The sequence below is a fragment of the Triticum urartu genome, chromosome 2A (genome assembly GCF_056163025.1).
Source record: "Triticum urartu cultivar PI428250 chromosome 2A, HENAU_Tu73, whole genome shotgun sequence".
NCBI classification, from domain to species: domain Eukaryota; kingdom Viridiplantae; phylum Streptophyta; class Magnoliopsida; order Poales; family Poaceae; genus Triticum; species Triticum urartu.
This window is the reverse complement of record NC_141874.1, coordinates 96,468,077-96,488,090: the sequence shown is the minus strand read 5'-3', so window position 1 is coordinate 96,488,090 and position 20,014 is coordinate 96,468,077. Positions and strand designations below refer to the sequence as shown.

The following is a 20,014-nucleotide window of genomic DNA, read 5'->3' as shown; positions in this document are numbered from 1 at the left end:
ATGTCAGAAATGCAATAAAACCGTGCTCGATTTTTGTTTGAGATAAAACCGTATGCAATTACGTTCAGTTTTTCTTACATGTTTCCTTAATTATCTCCAGGCAGTCAGCACACACGTGACAGAGCAAACTGCAACAAACTACACTGTGTGTGTGCGCGCGCGCGTGTGTTCGCGTGGTGTCCATCGACGAGTTAGGTGCATGCCTACTTCTGTTTCAGTTTCGTTGAGTTATGTGTGTGATGTGAGCATGTCGTGAGTTGTGGTCATTGATTAAGCAGACTTGCACGAATGGCACTCCGGCCAGTTTGATCAACTGTTTACTTGCCTGCATGATGCATGATATGATCGAGCCGTGTAGTTAACTTGTAATGGGGGACCCTGTTAATTTGCGGACGAACCTCTATCCCAAACTAATTTTCATCATATATCAAACAAGAAAACGGGAATAAAGTTTTATTTACCACGCCTACTCCCTCGATGAACTCCTCGTGGTAACTCCCCTTCCCCTTCCCTTTGGTTACCAAACAGGTTGTGAGAGCCAGCATGTGAACGTTGAGACACAGCTACTAGTACTATATATCGATCGTCTATCGGCACGCAGCGCTGGCAGGCAAGGCACGTCATTACTCCGATCGAGCTACCACCTGTGGACTTATGTACCAGTCTCGTATGTGTCCAACACGATGCCTACTCGGTCCATGGGCGAAAGTAACGAGGACGGACCATGCGCTAGCTGCTTGCCGGCTCGGCTTTGTGCATCTCATGTGGCAACCATGCATGGCTCGTTCCTTTGCCATGTCGTTGGTGTGCAGCTAGCCTAGCTCTCTTCTGTTTCTCCCTGGTTCTACCTGCCACCTACTCCCTCCGTTCTTAAATACTTGTCTTTCTAGGCATTTCAATAAATGACTACATACAAAGCAAAATGAGTGAATCTACACTCTAAAATATGTCTACATACATCCGTATATAGTAGTCATTCGAAATGTTTAGAAAAACTAATATTTAGAAACGAAGAGAGTAGATTATATCGGTTCATGCTCCGTGTCCATGGCCATGGGCGAAGTTCGTACGTAAAGTGATAGCATGAGGCGCCCAGAATAGCAAACTCAACTGGCACGCAGCACTTGCAGCATCACTTTCCAAGCACTCTCTTCTCTCTTTCTTCCTTTCTTTCTTGTGTCCATTTCGCTGCATGCATAATGCACACATGCATGCATGGTAGTAGGAGTAATTCGTTTCAGACGCCGCCGAATAAACGACGACAAGAGGAGAGCAGCTACTCATTGCCATTCTCGCTAGGTTTTACGGCATGATTTATGTCTAAGCGTCAACTAGTAGGCGTTGGTTGGGTCAATTTCCATTCCATTCCATTCCAGATAGGGAAATGGTAGGCGGTGGTACACACCTGTAACGCCCGGTTAATCAAGCTCCAGTAATCCCCTACTAATGATGCCAAGTCATCACTGTTACTGTTGCTAATCTCACTTTGATTCAAAATCGATTCAAATTCAAACTTGAAATTTAAAGTCAAAAATTCCAATTTGTCAAACATGAAAGCTAAAATGTTCAAAGTGTGGCAAATAATCCCGTGATATTTTTCATGTTGGAACCAACCTCTTTTGGTTTTCGAGAGTGCCCCTGGAAATTATTTAGTGATCCAGCAGCATTTAAAATTGGCATCTTAAATTTCTAAAAATAGTTGGACAACTACTTTCGGCCTTAAACTTTTTGTGACTCTTAGAATTAATGTGCTTGTTTTAGTTGACAAGTCTCTTTTATATCAAAACTCTTTTAGTTTTACAATTTATAAGAAGACAAAAAAAGGGGTTTAAAAAAAGGCAAAGAGAGAAAGGAAAAGCCCTGACCTCCCCTCTCACTCGGCCTCGGCCCAGCTGGACCGCCAGGCAGGCCCATCCCTCCTACATATATCCCCCCCCCCCCCCCCCCCTCCCCCCCCCCCTCCCGACCCCCCGCTCCACTCCTCCCACGATCCCGATCTGGATCGGGACCCTGCCTCCCCGACGCTGCGACGACGCTGCCCCGTCCGTTTCCCCTCATCGCCGACACCCCTCTCCCCCGACTCTCCTCTGCTCGATCCTGTGTGGATCGGGAGGGGAGTGGCTCCGCCGTCGCCGCCACCCGACGCCGGCGCCCCAACACCACCCGTCGCCGGTGCTGCCCTGACCTGGCGACGCCGCCACCCACCGGACTGACCCGCTGCCGCTCGGAACCCCCCTCCCTCGCCGGACCGCCTCCCCGCCAAACGCCTCCCCGTCCTCGACCTCCTCCCCAACGACGCCCCGACGACCACGCCCGCGCTCACCGCCGTCCTCACCCCGCAGCCCCTCGCGCGCGCCCTTGCGCCACCACCTCCAGCCTCGCCGCGGCTCCCCGACGACGCCACCGCCCGACGGCGGCGTCGCCGCCGTCGCCTCACCGCCCGACCCCGCTGCCGCGCGGAGCCCTCCTCGCCGGACCGCCCCAGCACCACCCCTCGAGCTCGCACGCGAGCCCCCCTGTGAGCCCCGTCCGCCCTCCTCTCTTTCCCTCGTCGCCGGTTTCATGGCCGTCGCCGCCTGACCGCGCTCCCCTGCTACGCTGCTCCCGGCGGGTGCTGTGCACTGCCTTGCCGCCGCTGCTCGTCGCTGTTTCCGGCGCGCGCCCGCCGCCCCACTCCTCCACCGCGGCCCTGATGGCCGGCTGCGCCGAGCCGGGCTCCGCCCTGCCATGGCCCCGAGCAGATCTCTGGCCGCCGACGCCTTGTGCGTTCGTGTGTGCCCTGCCTGGCAGGCCGGTTGTGCCTCTGCTAGTGGGCCAACCCAACTAGATTAGTTGGCCTAATTAACTCATTTAACTTAACCTTTTACTAATCCAGCGCTTACATGTGGGTCCTCCTGCTAATAAAACGTGGCTAAATAAGTTTACTAAAACTGTGTCAATGACATGTGGCCCCCTGGGTAATATAAAAGGTTTAATTTAACTCTAGTTAAAACCTGGCTCCATGACATGTAGGCCCCGCAGAACTGTTCACCTTTGACCAGTCAACTGTTGACTCCTCAGTCAACAGTTGACCTGGCCCCATCTGTCATACTCTAAGGCTAGCTGCTGTTGTGTGTAAAAGGGTTTGCACCGTTTTGGATAATTCAAATTAAATTAAATCCAGTAATTTTAGCGAATTAATAAAACTTCGTAAATTCATAAAAAATAATCCGTAGCTCGGATGAAAATACTTTGTACATGAAAGTTGCTCAGAACGATGAGGCGAATCCGAATACGCGATCTGTTTACCTATCAAATGCCTCTAACTATCTGAACATGGAACTCTGACACAGGTCCGGAACCGGGAAAACATTCTCGGTTAAAAATTTCCCCCTTCACTTATATCATGTAGTACTGCGTTAGAACACCCCCTAGTATTGCTTATTGCTTGTCCTGTATCTGTTTGCTCTCTATTTACTGTTTCTTCCCCCTCTTCTCTTCGGTAGACCCCGAGACCGTTGCTGATGTCCCTGTGATCGACTACGTCGACGACGACCCCCTCCTTGCCAGAGCAACCAGGCAAGCCCCCCTTTAATCATCCCGATATCGCCCATTCCATTCTCTCATGCTTGCATTAGATTTTGCTACTGTTATTGTTTGCTCCTATTCTGATGCATAGCCTGCTTTTGTATCTGTTGTTGTACCTTACCTGCTTATCATAAACTGCTTAGTATAGGTTGGTTAGTGATCCATCAGTGACCCCCACCTTGTCCTTGTTGCCCCTGCTTCATCATCGAAAACCCGATCAACGGGATCGAAGACTAGGCCCCGGCACCGCACATCACTTTCCCCTTAGTTGCTCGACACTACCGGGTTACTATCGAGTGCCAAGGGTGAGACCTCTTCAGCACTTCTAATGTTAACCCTGTAGTGTAGCTATTCGGTCGTGGTCATCGAGGGTGATTTCCTCCTTAACCACTTCCGATACGACTCTGTCGTGCGACCCCTCAAGTGTGAACCGGGGGTGATTCCTCTTACATTCACCTTGATGATTACATCGAGTGGAATTCACCGGGGGTGATTCCTCGGGTTTTCCCCTTGGTGTTAGACACACATTTACTATGGTTACTATGACTTTGCACTGAGCCATGTCACTAAAGACGGGTCGGCCCTGAGGGGTACCCGCGCGAGCTTAATAGCGAGTGATGTGGAGTCGGGTTGACCTGGAAGGTGCCCGCGAGATACTTACGAGGTGTGGCCGGGCATTCTTAGCCCTTGCCGCAAGTACTCGAGACGTGGCGACGGGGTCACATCGATCGTGAGTCTCTGCTCGTTACCGCGCGTTCCTAATCCACTACGATTTGGATATTTGATCCGAGGGGCCTCTGGCATGATAGCACTAACCATCATGTGGGCATAGTATGGGCGTTCTGCGTCGTATACATCAGCCGAAGCTTAATAGACGTCAGCAACTGAGCGGCGCGCGCCGGGTTGGACTGCGTAAGCTCCTGCCTTGTTGAAGGAGGTAGCTGGTCGCGTTCGCAACGTGTAGGAGTTCCCGGGGAGATGGCCCATGACCCCTGGGGGCATAGGTTTAGTCTGGCGTGCTGACCTCTCTATTAAGCCTAGGTCGGGTTGCGGCGTATTGTTTGGCCGAGGCCGGGCATGACCTAGGACAGTGTGTCCGGCCGGAGTTAATCGAGCGTGGTGGGTAAGTTGGTGCACCCCTGCAGGGAAGAAAACATCTATCGATAGCCTGTCCTACGGTAACGGACACTTGGAGTTGTATCCCGATCGATACAACTAGAACTGGATACTTGTGATGAGAACTGGATGGTGATGAGAATTAGTTTGTGATGACACTTGGATAGTATGGCTTTGGGATTGCTTTCTCGCAGGGAGTCGAGAAAGGATCTCTGGCCGAGGTTGATAACACTTCTACTACTTTACTTTATGCTACTCTACTCCCTCCTGTTGCTGCAAGATGGTGGTTTCCAGAAGATGCTAGTTTTCGATAGGACTAGCTTCTCCCCCTCTTATTCTTGCATTTCTGCAGTCCAGTCCACATATACAGCCTTCCTTTGATAATGTTGCATATGTAGTGTAGATCCTTGCTTGCGAGTACTTAGGATGAGTACTCACGGTTGCTTTGCTTCCCCCTTTTCCCCTTTCTTCTTCTTTCCGGTTGATGCAACTAGATGTCAAAGCCCAGGAGCCAGATGCCACCGCCAATGCCTACTACTACGTGGAGACCGCCGACGACCAGGAGTTGTTAGGAGGCTCCCAGGCAGGAGGCCTTGCCTTTTCGATCGACGTTGCTTTTGTGCTAGCCTTCTTAAGGCAAACTTGTTTAACTCATGTCTGTACTCAGATATTGTTGCTTCCGCTGGCTCTTGTGTATTCGAGCCCTCGAGGCCCCTGGCTTGTAATATAAAGCTTGTATTATTTTATTTTGTGTCTAGAGTTGTGTTGTGATATCTTCCCGTGAGTCCTTGATCTTGATCGTACACATTTGCGTGCATGATTAGTGTACGATTGAATCGAGGGAGTCACAAGTTGGTTTCAGAGCCGACTGCCTGTAGGAAGCCCCCTTTCCAACTCCTTGGCCGAAGTTGAGTCTAGTCGTCCGAAAACTGTTTTACTAACTTGGCTGTGTGGCTTACGGGCCCACGCCGCCAATTGGGTGGTATTAGGATCTTTTACTCCTCGCCTATACTCTGGGATTCTAATCTCTCTTCCATTCGGGTTAAATGATTTTATTAACTCTAACATTAGGTTCTCGTAACCATTTCCTCCCGGAGAGCCCTTCATTCTAGATGATCGCTTGGTGCACCAGAAGACTCCGAAGGTACTCTCCGATGTTTTTCTCGAAACCCTTGTGCCCTTCGCTGTTGCAATTCCCTACCACTGATAAATCCCCATGGATAGCTACATACACTTTCCGTCGATACCTTCATTTCCAATTGCTCTTGTTACTACAAGATACCCTGAAATACTTTGTGATTTTTCGAGAATCCTTTGCGCCTGCTGCCTTGCAGCTCTTTTTCCGCCTGAATACCCCTACGAAAAATTCCTCACACTTATCAGGGATTCGTTCACCCCAAGTTGATCTTATGTCTCACAAAATTCTTTGAATACTATTCGATCTTCCGATAATCCTCAGTAGCCTATTGCTCCTGTTCTTCCTTATCGTATTACATTATGGTTAATTCCATATGTCTAACAATATTCATTAAACTCCCTTGAGTTTGTCATTCATATCCTATTGATTCGGCATGTGCTAGAATGCACACATTCATTAGTTATTCCCTGGTAATTATTTATCCTTCTGGCTCAGACTCCACTTCGGGCATGAGCTGGTTCTTGGCAAATCAAACCTTGAACGATTGTCGGTTTATGTCCTTTCAACTTGCTAATCTTTTGATTAGAGCATCTGCTTCTGATCCCCTGAATTCGAAATCATAATTCCCTTGCGTTTAAGCTTTGGAATTATCAGATATTCCCAAAATCCGATACCTCTGCATTATTTCTTCTTCTGATTGAATATCGATACTCACATCAGCTCCGTTGTGGATCACCAGATCCATTATTGGATTATCATCCGACAGTGTCCTTCAAATTCAAAGAACCTCGTGAAGTTCTTTCCCAGATACATAATGCCTTTGGTAATTTTATCCTCTCCTTTTGTCAACCATGCTCTGCTTTCGAGCTTGTGTTGTTTACTACGGAAGTTCGTGGAATAGGTTCCTAAGATGCCCCTATGAGTTGAACCTATGCCTCCCATAATCCGTTTGAACCCGAGAGTTTTTTTTAACGAGTCTTACTCTTCTGGTGTTTAGCCAGATAACTTTTCAACACTACAACTTCATCGAAAGCGAGAAGTAAATGAAATGATATGCATTGAAGAAGTGGGAGTCGACCTTGAACTTTATGTTCATGCCCATGGACACGATGTAGATCTTATCATGGAAGCTTCTCTTAAAATTAATTATCCCCATGGTATAAGATCATCTTATATCTGGGATTTGATCCTTTGCAACTATGGTTCTGACCATGAGTGTTCCCCTTTGATCCCATTTCTCGGACAAGTTAAGGTACTTGCCTTCTGCAGATCAATACATCTCCGCAACCTCTATTTTGATCTTCCTTCGATTATTACCCTCCGGTATCTCGAGGATATCATGCCATTGCACTACATCTTATGAACTTTTGATGGAGTACTACCTTACCCTGTCTTTGTCACTTCATGGGTTTTGGGTTGTTTGTCAACCGAGAACATCGATAAGTGAATCGATTCCGCACTCTGATTCAATAACTCTAAGTAATTTTCATTGCTTACGAGTTTAATAATCCTTCAAGTCATTCCTAGCCTGGCCGGCTATGTCATTACCGTGCTAAATTTTAACTATGCTACCTGGTCCTTCCCGGAGCACAATTTTCGACGATGAGCGAAGCTTACGTCGATCTTCCTCATTTTTTCATTCCACCTGGAACAACAAGCATGAACCAAAGTTTGTGTCGTACCCATGGTACCAATAACCTTTCGCTTCATCATTCCTTTGACTTGATGTCATCGCCGATCAAGACAATTGTGGTGTGCTCATCATCAACATTCTGAGCTCTTTCGGTATATCAATCGAATTCGTGATGAACAATACCATCCTTGCCCCTCAATGATTTATGTTATCATCAACAACATTCTTGTCTTCTCCCCAACACAAATTTGTTCATATAAATTTTGGAAATACATCTTTTTGACATGTCGATGGATTACTGCTGAACCCATCGGCCATATCCTCATCTTTTCCTAATAGAATTGCACGAGATGTTCTAGCAGTTCCTGTTGGATCCTTGTGTTTCTGAAATCCGACCTTTACCTACTAACCATATCGATGCTATCCCGAAGCATGACTGTGTTACTCCGAACATCATTAAGAACATTGGAGGCGCAATGCTAAATGTTTCTTGCTCTATTATCCAAACACTGTGGTATGGATAACATCATGAATTCCCTTGCCCCTTATCCAAATGGTGATGTACTTGTTGATCCAACATGTATATCATGCTCTACTTTTCCTTGGGAAAAGATACACTCCTAAATCTTGTGTATAAACATATTTTCCTTTCCATTGGTTTGCTTAACCTTTCTTGTGATCTATATATGTTATAAGTAGAAATAATTCCCTGCTTATGGAAACACCTCGGTTTACAACTCTGTCAGAGTGACCCTGTTACTATAGTTGATGACATTCCGGTAACCACCAATGGACGAGAACTTTGCTTATTGGTCCGCCTCGTTTCAACGAGCAGGAAAATGGTTCTCTTCGTCCCTCGCCCTTGGTACCAACGTTGTTGCCAACATAACTGACAAATTTTTCTCTGACATGCCCTACTATCATGACCATGCAAGATGCCATGCCCCTTTCTACCCCTTCACCCACATGGTGGGCCCCTAACCCACAGTTCCACATGATCGAAACCGGACTCTTCTGTACAACCTTGATTCCAAAATATTCTTGGCACTTGGCTTCGTATGTAATACTCGAACTAACTTCCTCACCATGTTTCATTTTGGTATCAAAGGCAACATTCTTCTTCTTTGCTCTGAACCCTTCCCCCCCCCATCATCACTTGTTTTAGGCATCCGTTGGATCCCTACCTGGTTGAAACTTGTTGAACCTCCTTATAGCACTCTCGATACATTTCTTGGTGCTTCTAAAATCTCCTTCCTTGAGAAACTATCGGATGCTCATCCTTTCAGACATTCGTCCTTATAGCTTCCCCTTACTCCAGCTCTTAAATCTCGGGACGAGATTTCTTGTAGTGGAATAGATTTGTAACGCCCGGTTAATCAAGCTCCAGTAATCCCCTACTAATGATGCCAAGTCATCACTGTTACTGTTGCTAATCTCACTTTGATTCAAAACCGATTCAAATTCAAACTCGAAATTTAAAGTCAAAAATTCCAATTTGCCAAACATGAAAGCTAAAATGTTCAAAGTGTGGCAAATAATCCCGTGATATTTGTCATGTTGGAACAACCCTCCTTTGGTTTTCGAGAGTGCCCCTGGAAATTATTTAGTGATCCAGCAGCATTTAAAATTGGCTTCTTAAATTTCTAAAAATACTTGGACAACTACTTTCGGCCTTAAACTTTTTGTGACTCTTAGAATTAATGTGCTTGTTTTAGTTAACAAGTCTCTTTTCTATCAAAACTCTTTTAGTTTTACAATTTATAAGAAGACAAAAAAATAGTTTAAAAAAGGCAAAGAGAGAAAGGAAAAGCCCTGACCTCCCCTCTCACTTGGCCTCGGCCTAGCTGGACCGCCAGGCCGGCCCATCCCTCCTACATATATCCCCACTCCACCAAACCCTAGGGCCCGACCGTGCCTACCCCACACTCCTCCCGATCCCCCGCTCCACTCCTCCCATGATCCCGATCTGGATCGGGACCCTGCCTCCCCGACGCTGCCCCGTCCGTTTCCCCTCATCGCCGACCCCCCTCTCCCCCGACTCTCCTCTGCTCGATCCTGTGTGGATCGGGAGGGGAGTGGCTCCGCCGTCGCCGCCACCCGACGCCGGCGCCCCAAAACCACCCGTCGTCGGCGCTGCCCTGACCTGGCGACGCCGCCACCCACCGGACTGCCCTGCCGCCGCTCGGAACCCCCCTCCCTCGCCGGACCGCCTACCCGCCAAACGCCTCCCTGTCCTCGACCTCCTCCCCAACGACGCCCCGACGACCATGCCCGCGCTCAGCGCCGTCCTCACCCCACAGCCCCTCACGCACGCCCTTGTGCCACCACCTCTAGCCTCGCCGCGGCGCCCCGACGACGCCACCGCTCGACGTCGTCGCCGTCGCCTCACCGCCCGACCCCGCTGCTGCGCGGAGCCCTCCTCGCCGGACCGCCCCAGCACCACCCCTCGAGCTCGCACGCGAGCCCCCTTGTGAGCCCCGTCCGCCCTCCTCTCTTTCCCTCGTCGCCGGTTTCATGGCCGTCGCCGCCTGACCGCCCTCCCCTGCTACGCTGCTCCCGCCGGCTGCTGTGCGCTGCCTTGCTGCCGCTGCTCGTCGCTGTTTCCGGCGCGCGCCCGTCGCCCCACTCCTCCACCGCGGCCCTGATGGCCGGCTGCGCCGAGCCGGGCTCCGCCCTGCCATGGCCCCGAGCAAACCTCTGGCCGCCGACGCCTTGTGCGTTCGTGTGTGCCCTGCCTGGCAGGCTGGTTGTGCCTCTGCTAGTGGGCTAACCCAACTAGATTAGTTGGCCTAATTAACTCATTTAACTTAACCTTTTACTAATCCAGCGCTTACATGTGGGTCCTCCTGCTAATAAAACGTGGCTAAATAAGTTTACTAAAACTGTGTCAATGACATGTGCCCCCCTGGGTAATATAAAAGGTTTAATTTAACTCTAGTTAAAACCTGGCTCTATGACATGTAGGCCCCGCAGAACTGTTCACCTTTGACCAGTCAACTGTTGACTCCCCAGTCAACAGTTGACCTGGCCCCACCTGTCATACTCTAAGGCTAGCTTCTGTTGTGTGTAAAAGGGTTTGCACTGTTTTGGATAATTCAAATTAAATTAAATCCAGTAATTTTAGGAAATTAATAAAACTTCGTAAATTCATATAAAATAATCCGTAGCTCGGATGAAAATACTTTGTACATGAAAGTTGCTCAGAACGATGAGGCGAATCCGAATACGCGATCTGTTTACCTGTCAGATGCCTCTAACTATCTGAACATGGAACAATTCCCCCTCCGGTCATCTGTCTGACACAGGTCCGGAACCGGGAAAACATTCCCGGTTAAATTCCCCCCTTCACCTATATCACGTAGTACTGCGTTAGAACACCCCTAGTACTGCTTATTGCTTGTCCTCTATCTGTTTGCTCTCTATTTACTGTTTTGTCCCCCTCTTCTCTCCGGTAGACCCCAAGACCGTTGCTGATGTCCCTGTGATCGACTACGTCGACGACGACCCCCTCCTTGCCAGAGCAACCAGGCAAGCCCCCCTTTGATCATCCCGATATCGCCCATTCCATTCTCTCATGCTTGCATTAGATTTTGCTACTGTTATTGGTTGCTCCTATTCTGATGCATAGCCTGCTTTTGTATCTGCTGTTGTACCTTACCTGCTTATCATAAACTGCTTAGTATAGGTTGGTTAGTGATCCATCAGTGACCCCCACCTTGTCCTTGTTGCCCCTGCTTCATCATCGTAGACCCGATCAACGGGATCGAAGACCAGGCCCCGGCACCGCACATCACTTTCCCCTTAGTTGCTCGACACTACCGGGTTACTATCGAGTGCCGAGGCTGAGACCTCTTCAGCACTTCTGATGTTAACCCTGTAGTGTAGCTATTCGGTCGTGGTCATCGAGGGTGATTTCCTCCTTACCCACTTCCGATACGACTCTGTCGTGCAACCCATCAAGTGTGAACCGGGGGTGATTCCTCTTACATTCACCTTGATGATTACATCGAGTGGAATTCACCGGGGGTGATTCCTCGGGTTTTCCCCTTGGTGTTAGACACACATTTACTATGGTTACTATGACTTTGCACTGAGCCATGTTACTAAAGACGGGTCGGCCCTGAGGGGTACCCGCGCGAGCTTAATAGCGAGTGATGTGGAGTCGGGTTGACCTGGAAGGTGCCCACGAGATACTTACGAGGCGTGGCCGGGCATTCTTAGCTCTTGCCGCAAGTACTCGAGATGGGGCGACGGGGTCACATCGATCGTGAGTCTCTGCTCGTTACCGTGCGTTCCTAATCCACTACGATTTGGATATTTGATCCGAGGGGCCTCTGGCCTGATAGCACTAACCATCACGTGGGCATAGTATGGGCGTTCTGCGTCGTATACATCAGCCGAAGCTTAATAGACTTCAGCAACTGAGCGGCGCGCGCCGGGTTGGACTACGTAAGCTCCTGCCTTGTTGAAGGAGGTAGCTAGGTCTGCTCACCGGCCGCGTTCGCAACGTGTAGGAGTTCCCGGGGAGATGGCCCATGACCCCTGGGGGCATAGGTTTAGTCCGGCGTGCTGACCTCTCTATTAAGCCTAGGCCGGGTTGCGGCGTATTGTTTGGCTGAGGCCGGGCATGACCCAGGACAGTGTGTTCGGACGGAGTTAATCGAGCGTGGTGGGTAAGTTGGTGCACCCCTGCAGGGAAGAAAACATCTATCGATAGCCTATCCTACGGTAACGGACACTTGGAGTTGTATCCCGATCGATACAACTAGAACTGGATACTTGTGATGAGAACTGGATGGTGATGAGAATTAGTTTGTGATGACACTTGGATAGTATGGCTTTGGGATTGCTTTCTCGCAGGGAGTCGAGAAAGGATCTCTGGCCGAGGTTGATAACACTTCTACTACTTTACTTTATGCTACTCTACTCCCTCCTGTTGCTGCAAGATGGTGGTTTCCAGAAGATGCTAGTTTTCGATAGGACTAGCTTCTCCCCCTCTTATTCTTGCATTTCTGCAGTCCAGTCCACATATACAGCCTTCCTTTGATAATGTTGCATATGTAGTGTAGATCCTTGCTTGCGAGTACTTTGGTTGAGTACTCACGGTTGCTTTGCTTCCCCCTTTTCCCCTTTCTTCTTCTTTCCGGTTGATGCAACCAGATGTCGAAGCCCAGGAGCCAGATGCCACCGCCAATGCCTACTACTACGTGGAGACCGCCGACGACCAGGAGTTGTTAGGAGGCTCCCAGGTAGGAGGCCTTGCCTTTTTGATCGACGTTGCTTTTGTGCTAGCCTTCTTAAGGCAAACTTGTTTAACTCATGTCTGTACTCAGATATTGTCGCTTCCGCTGACTCTTATGTATTCGAGCTTGTGTATTCGAGCCCTCGAGGCCCCTGGCTTGTAATATAAAGCTTGTATTATTTTATTTTGTGTCTAGAGTTGTGTTGTGATATCTTCCCATGAGTCCTTGATCTTGATCGTACACATTCGCGTGCATGATTAGTGTACGATTGAATCGAGGGCGTCACAACACCACTAGCAGGCTCACAGCTGATGAACCTCGATCCTGTGCCTGTCACACACGCACGCACCTACCTAGCTCTCATTTGTTTCTCCCTGGTTCTTCTGAGCAAACAAAACCACCACCACCATTTCTTCTCAGCAAAATCACATCACCTTTTACCACCTACTAAGGCACGCCGCGCGGGTTGGGCTCAGACCGTTCGGCAACGCAATGGCGACCTCCGCGCTTTCATGCTCCCCCGGCCTTCTCTTGACCCTCTTCCTCCTCGCCGCGTCGGCGGCCTCGGCCTCGGAGGAGACCGTGCGCGTCTCGCCCACCTTGATCGAGTGCTACCTGAAGATTATAAGATTTCTGAATATGTATTGGGGCCTCGATGGGCTGTTTATATAAGATACAAGTCTTGGAGTCAAAGAATAGTAGAGATAGATTACAATTTGAACTACCAAAACTATGCAAAACCGAATATACTCTAATATTTCTCCGCAGTGTCAACGTCAGGTGGAACGATGTTGAGATCGGAGCGGATGTCGGTGAAGGATGCAGTCGGGAGCCCCTTGGTGAAAATATCATCAAATTGCGCACTAGTTGGAACATGAAGCACACGGACCTTGCCAAGAGTCACTTTCTCACGAACAAAGTGGATATCAATCTCTATGTGTTTGGTGCGACGGTGCTGAACAAGATTGGACGCCATATAGACTGCAGAAATATTGTCACAATAAACAATTGTTGCACGCTCGAGTGGTCGATGAAGCTCAACAAGAAGCTGGCGGAGCCACACCGCCTCGGCCACGGAATGAGCAACAGACCTATATTCAGCTTCTGTAGAAGACCTGAAAACTGTAACCTGCCTTATAGAAGACTAAGAAACAAGATTATCACCCAAATAAACACAATAGCCGGATGTAGATCGTCGAGTATCTGGACAACCTGCCCAGTCTGCATCAGAATAAACTGTCAAGCTGTGGGAGATGAAGAATTAAGAAGAAGACCATGATCAATAGTTCCTTTGAGATACCTAAGTATTCGCTTGACATGAGAAAAATGAGGAACACGGGGATCATGCATGTATAAGCATGCTTGTTGAACAGAATAGGATATATCAGGACGAGTGAGTGTAGCATATTGGAGAGCATCAGTGATATTGCGATATAGAGTGGGATCAGAAACAGGCTCACCATCGGCCGACAACTTGGCACCAACGTCATCGGCATACGACAGAGTTGACAGTCAGTCATCCCCGCACGAGATAACAAATCAAGGAGATATTGGCGTTGAGAGAGGAAGAGTGTAGATGAAGTGCGAGAGACAGTGATCCCAAGAAAATGATGAAGAAGGCCAAGATCAGTCATGGAAAATTCACGATTAAGAGAAGAGATAATATGTTGTAAAAAAGAATTAGAAGAGGCGGTGAGAATGATATCATCAACATATAGTAAAAGATATGCCGTATGGGAGGAGGAACGAAAAATAAAGAGAGAAGAATCAGATTTAGATGAGGTAAAACCTATTGTTTGAATAAAGGTGGCGAAGCGATGGAACCAAGCACGAGGAGCTTGTTTAAGACCATACATAGATTTGTGAAGAAGGCAAACAAAATCAGGAGAAGAGGGATTCTCAAAACCAGAAGGTTGTTGACAACAGACGGTTTCATTGAGAGTGCCATGAGGAAAAGCATTTTTAACGTCGAGTTGATGAATTGGCCAAGAAGAGGAGACAACATGACTAAGAACAACATGAATTGCACTAGGTTTTACAATAGGAGAAAAGGTCCCATCAAAATCAACACCGTGTTGTTGAGAAAAACCATGACATACCCAGCAAGCTTTATAACGTGCAAGGGTGCCGTCAGCATGAAATTTGTGACAAAAACCCATTTGCCGAAAACAACATTGACACCGGGCGGTTCGGGAACAAGGGTCCAGGTGTTATTTGCTGAAGAGCATCAAACTCATCACGCATAGCAGAATGCCGGAGGGGGTCGAGAAGAGCATGTTTATAAGATGTAGGAATAGGAGAGACAATGGGCAAAGCCGTGAGATTAAGACACCATGCAGGGAGATGAAAACCATGCTTACCATGAGTGCACATGATGTGGTCGTTGGTGGGAGGTACGATAGGAACAACATTAGACGGAAGAGACGGTGTGGAGGAAGGGGAAGGAGATGTGAGGGCAGGAGAGATGGGTGTGGCAGGAGAAGTGTCTGTCATGGCGGAAGAATTGGCTGCCGTCGAGGGAGGAGTTGGGGGGCGCGGAAGGCTATTGTGAGATGGCGGGAGACTGTTGTGGGGTTGCGTCAGGCTACTGTGGGCTGGGTGTAGGGCAATGCTCCGTCGTAATAGAGGTGGCGGTAGGAGTTAGAAGAGGCAGTAGGGGAGATGTGGTGTTGGCGTGGGAAGGGTGGTGTATAGGTGGGGATTTTATGGCACGTAGGGAAAGGTGTGTTCATCAAAGGTAACGTGACATGAAATAATGACATGGCCCAACGAAGGGTCGAAGCAGCGAGAGCCCTTATGATCATCGAAGAGACCGAGATAGACGCAAGGTAAAGACCTGGGCTCTAGTTTATGAGAGGTCGTGGAAGTGATGTTGGGAAAACAGAGACAACCAAAAACACGAAGAGAAAAATAGTCAGGATGGGAAAGAAAAAGAGATTCAAAGGGGGTGTAGAGAGGACATGTTTTGGTTGGTCGAATATTTAGAAGAAGTGTAGCAGTACGTAGAGCTTAAACCCAAAAACGGGGAGGGAGAGAAGCTTGAATAATCAAAGTGCGAATAATATCATTTATGGAACGAAGAGAGTGTTCTGCTTTGCCGTTTTGGGAGGATGTATAGGGGCAATAAAAACGAAGAAGTATGCCGTGAGAGAGAAAGAAAGTGCGGTTGCGAGTATTATCAAATTCACGTCCATTGTCGCATTGAATAAAGCGAATTGGGAGGCCAAAGTGTGTTAGAACATATTGAAAAAAGTTAAGGAAAATTGGGTGTACATCAAACTTGGCTCGTGGAGGAAAGGTCCAAACATAATGAGAATAATCATCAAGAATTACAAGGTAATATTTATAACCAGAAACACTAGGGATTGGAGAGGTCCATAAATCACAATGGAGTAATTCAAACGGAAAAGTACTAATAGTAGAAGATGTGCCAAAAGGTAGTCTAACATGTTTGCCACATTGACAGGCATTACAAAGAGAGGAATCATGAGAGACACTAGAACTAGGGATACAAAATTCCTGTAGTAAAGACGACAATGTAGCTTTATTGGGATTACCAAGCCGACGATGCCATAAATCAACCGATGCAAGCATGTCGCAGGGAGTGGAAGTGGTTGTGCCATGAAGAGGATAAAGATCGCCCGTGCTATTATACCGAGCGAGAACCTCCCCTGTTTTCAAATCCTTCACAGATAAACCAAAGGGGTCAAAAGCAAGAATAACTTGATTGTCCATGGTAAACTGTCGAACCGAGATAAGATTGGAGATTAAAGACGGGACAACAAGAATATTGCGCAAGCGAAAATTGGCAGAAGAAGATGGTATGTAAGAGTCACCGGTGCAAGAAACAGGAATAGTAGAGCCATCACCGATGGTAATTGAGGAGAAGGTAGAAGGAAAGCATGCTGGGAAAAAAAATCATATTTGAAGACATATGCGAGGATGCACCAAAATCGAAAATCCAATCCATACCTTCGTTGTTTAGGGTGAAATTTTTCATGGCGGCGATGAAGGCAGCCTGATCCCAGCTTGGTGATGTGGTTGAAGCTGATGGCACGGGCACATTCATGGGTGCATGCTGGCCGTATACGTATGGTGAAGGAGCACCAGGCGCATAGGAGGCCATCAAGTTGGGGTAGCCTGGCGGAGGTCTTGGTGCACCGGGCTAGGTTGGTGTAGTCATGGCGGTGTAGACGTGAGCCGGAGGCCGGGTCCGAGGAGGCCATGAGAGTTGGTAGCGGGGCGAAGACCCGGGCTCCAGGAGCCCATGTATGCTAGAGGAGCGCCGTACGGAGATGGAGCGGACCAAGGCATAGGCCATGCCTGAACAAGCCTGGTCCAAGGGTCTTGCTGCGGGTGCCATATCGATGGAGCAAAGGCCGGTGAAGACAATGACGATGGCGAGGAAGTGACGGCAGAGCGAGGCTGTGGCGGCCGATACACAGGGTGCTTCCCGTGGTAGTTAGGGCTCGGGCGCCAACCTAGAGGAGGCTGTGCATGTGCCGGCGATGAAGTAGATGGAACCAGAGCAGGAGGCTTGGTGGTGGAGTGAAACATGTGCGGACCAGTGGTCTTGCGAGCTTGGTTCTGAGCCTCGAGCTACAGGAGAGAGCGGACCTCGGCGAAGGAAGGATAGGGCCGCGGCATGGGGATAAAGGCCACCTATTTCTCAAACTGCTCACTGAGGCCGACGAGGAGGGCGTTGATGAGAGCGCGATCGTCAACGTGATCGCTAAACTACCAGAGTTCATCACCAATTGACTTGATCCGTTGACAGAAAATGGTGACCGGGGAGTCACCTTGGGTGATGGTGCGGAGCTCGTTGTGAATCGCGTTGATGCGGGCGTCGGAGTTGTCCCGAAACAACTGTTGAAGAGAGGCCGAAAGCTCGGCAGCGGTGGCATCGTCGTTTGAGACAAGGTTGAAGAGCTCGGTGGACATCTGGGTGTAAATCCATTGGATGATCGTAAGGTCATCCTTCACCCCGCGAGGATCGGCGGGCTGCGGGCTAGAGGATGGATCAATGTGGTGGCGCAGGCCGTAGCGACCAAGGTGTATGTGGAAAAGATGGCGCCAATGGTAGTAGTTGTGAGCAGCGAGATAAAGGGAGATTGGGATGAACGATGAGACATCAGCAATTGTATCTGCTAGAGAAATCTGAGGTGGCGGAAGATTGTATTGGTGGTGGGTTAGAGAACTAGGGTTGGAGGAGAAGAAGAGGAGGTGGGAGTTCTGGCGGCGTGGAACTCAGCCGTGGTAAAGAGATGTTGCGCCGACAGAGGTGGGAAGGGGGAGGGGTCGGCGAAAAAGCCATGGTGAGGATAGAACCTAGGCGACTGATACCATGAAGATTATAAGATTTTTGAATATGTATTGGGGCCTCGATGGGCTCTTTATATAAGATACAAGTCTTGGAGTCCAAGAATACTAGAGATAGATTACAATTTGAACTACCAAAACTATGCAAAACCGAATATACTCTAATACTACCCGGTGATACGTCCATTTTGCATGATGATTTTATAACGATATCTATTGCATTATGGACTGTTATTACACATTATGTCACAATACTTATGCCTTTTCTCTCTTATTTTACAAGGTTTACATGAAGAGGGAGAATGCCGGCAGCTGGAATTCTGGGCTGGAAAAGGAGCAAATATTAGAGACCTATTTTGCATAACTCCAAAAGTCTTGAAACTCCACGGAAGTCAGTTTTGGAATATATAAAAAATATTGGGCAAAGAAAGCACCAGAGGGGGGCCACCCACCGTCCACGAGGGTGGGCGGCGCGCCCTACCCCCATGGGCGCACCCCCTGCCTCGTAGGCCCCCTGGCAGGCCTCCGGTGCCCATCTTTTGCTATATGAAGTCTTTCTCCCTGAAAAAAATAAGAAGGAAGCTTTTAGGACGAAGCGCCGCCGTCTCAAGGCGGAACCAATCTAGGGCTTCGGCGGAGCTGTTCTGCCGGGGAAACATTCCTCCGGGAGGGGGAAATCTGAAGGAAATATGCCCTAGAGGCAATAATAAAGTTGTTATTTATATTTCCTTATATCATGATAAATGTTTATTATTCATGCTAGAATTGTATTAACCGGAAACTTAGTACATGTGTGAATACATAGACAAACAAAGTGTCACTAGTATGCCTCTACTTGACTAGCTTGTTAATCAATTAATCAAAGATGGTTATGTTTCCTAACCATAGACATGAGTTGTCATTTGATTAACAGGATCACATCATTAGAGAATGATATGATTGACTTGACCCATCCGATAGCTTAGCACGATGATCGTTTAGTTTACTGCTATTGCTTTCTCCATAACTTATACATGTTCCTATGACTATGAGATTATGCAACTCCTGAATACCGGAGGAACACTTAGTGTGCTATCAAATGCCACAACGTAACTGGGTGACTATAAAGATGCTCTACAGGTGTCTCCGATGGTGTTTGTTGAGTTGGCATAGATCGAGATTAGGATTTGTCACTCCGTGTATCGGAGAGGTATCTCTAGGCCCTCTCGGTAATGCACATCACTATAAGCCTTGCAAGCAATGTAAGTAATGAGTTAGTTACGGGATGTAGCATTACGGAACGAGTAAAGAGACTTACCGGTAACGAGATTGAACTAGGTATTGAGATACCGACGATCGAATCTCGGGCAAGTAACATACCGATGAGAAAGGGAACAACGTATGTTGTTATGCGGTTTGACCGATAAAGATCTTCATAGAATATGTAGGAACCAATATGAGCATCCAGGTTCCGCTATTGGTTATTGACCGTAGATGAGTCTCGGTCATGTCTACATAGTTCTCGAACCTGTAGGGTCCGCACGCTTAACGTTCGGTGATGATCGGTATTATGAGTTTATGTGTTTTGATGTACCTTCGGAGTCCCGGATATGATCACGGACATGACGAGGAGTCTCGGAATGGTCGAGGCATAAAGATAGATATATCTGAAACCTATGTTTGGACATCGGAATGGTTCCGGGTGAGTTTGGTCATATACCGGAGTACTGGGAGGTTACTGGAACCCCCAGGGAAGTATATGGGCCTTATTGGGCCATAGTGGGAGAGAGGAGAAGGGAGCCTAGGAGGGGGCGCCCCCCCCCAAGCCCAATCCGAATTGGGTGGGGGACCGGCCCCCCTTTCCTTCCCCCTCTCTCCCCTTTCCTTCCTGTCCTAATCCAACTAGGGAAGGGGGGAATCCTACTCCCGGTGGGAGTAGGACTCCCCTTGGGCGTGCCATAGAGGGGCTGACCCTCCCCCTCCTCCACTCCTTTATATACGGGGGAGGGGGCACCCCAT

The 20,014-nt window shown here is 48.5% G+C and overlaps 1 long non-coding RNA gene and 1 pseudogene across 1 annotated transcript; one reads left to right on the top strand and one right to left on the bottom strand.

Annotated features, from left to right (window-relative positions):
• The first annotated feature begins 1,971 nt into the window (after positions 1–1,971).
• LOC147984045 (uncharacterized) lies at positions 1,972–5,429 on the top strand. Its single transcript, XR_015615821.1, has 2 exons — positions 1,972–2,518; positions 3,486–5,429. It is a non-coding gene; the product is annotated as an uncharacterized LOC147984045 (long non-coding RNA).
• An 8,019-nt stretch (positions 5,430–13,448) lies between these two features.
• Positions 13,449–18,203, bottom strand: LOC147984044 (uncharacterized; annotated as a pseudogene).
• Positions 18,204–20,014: the final 1,811 nt, after the last annotated feature.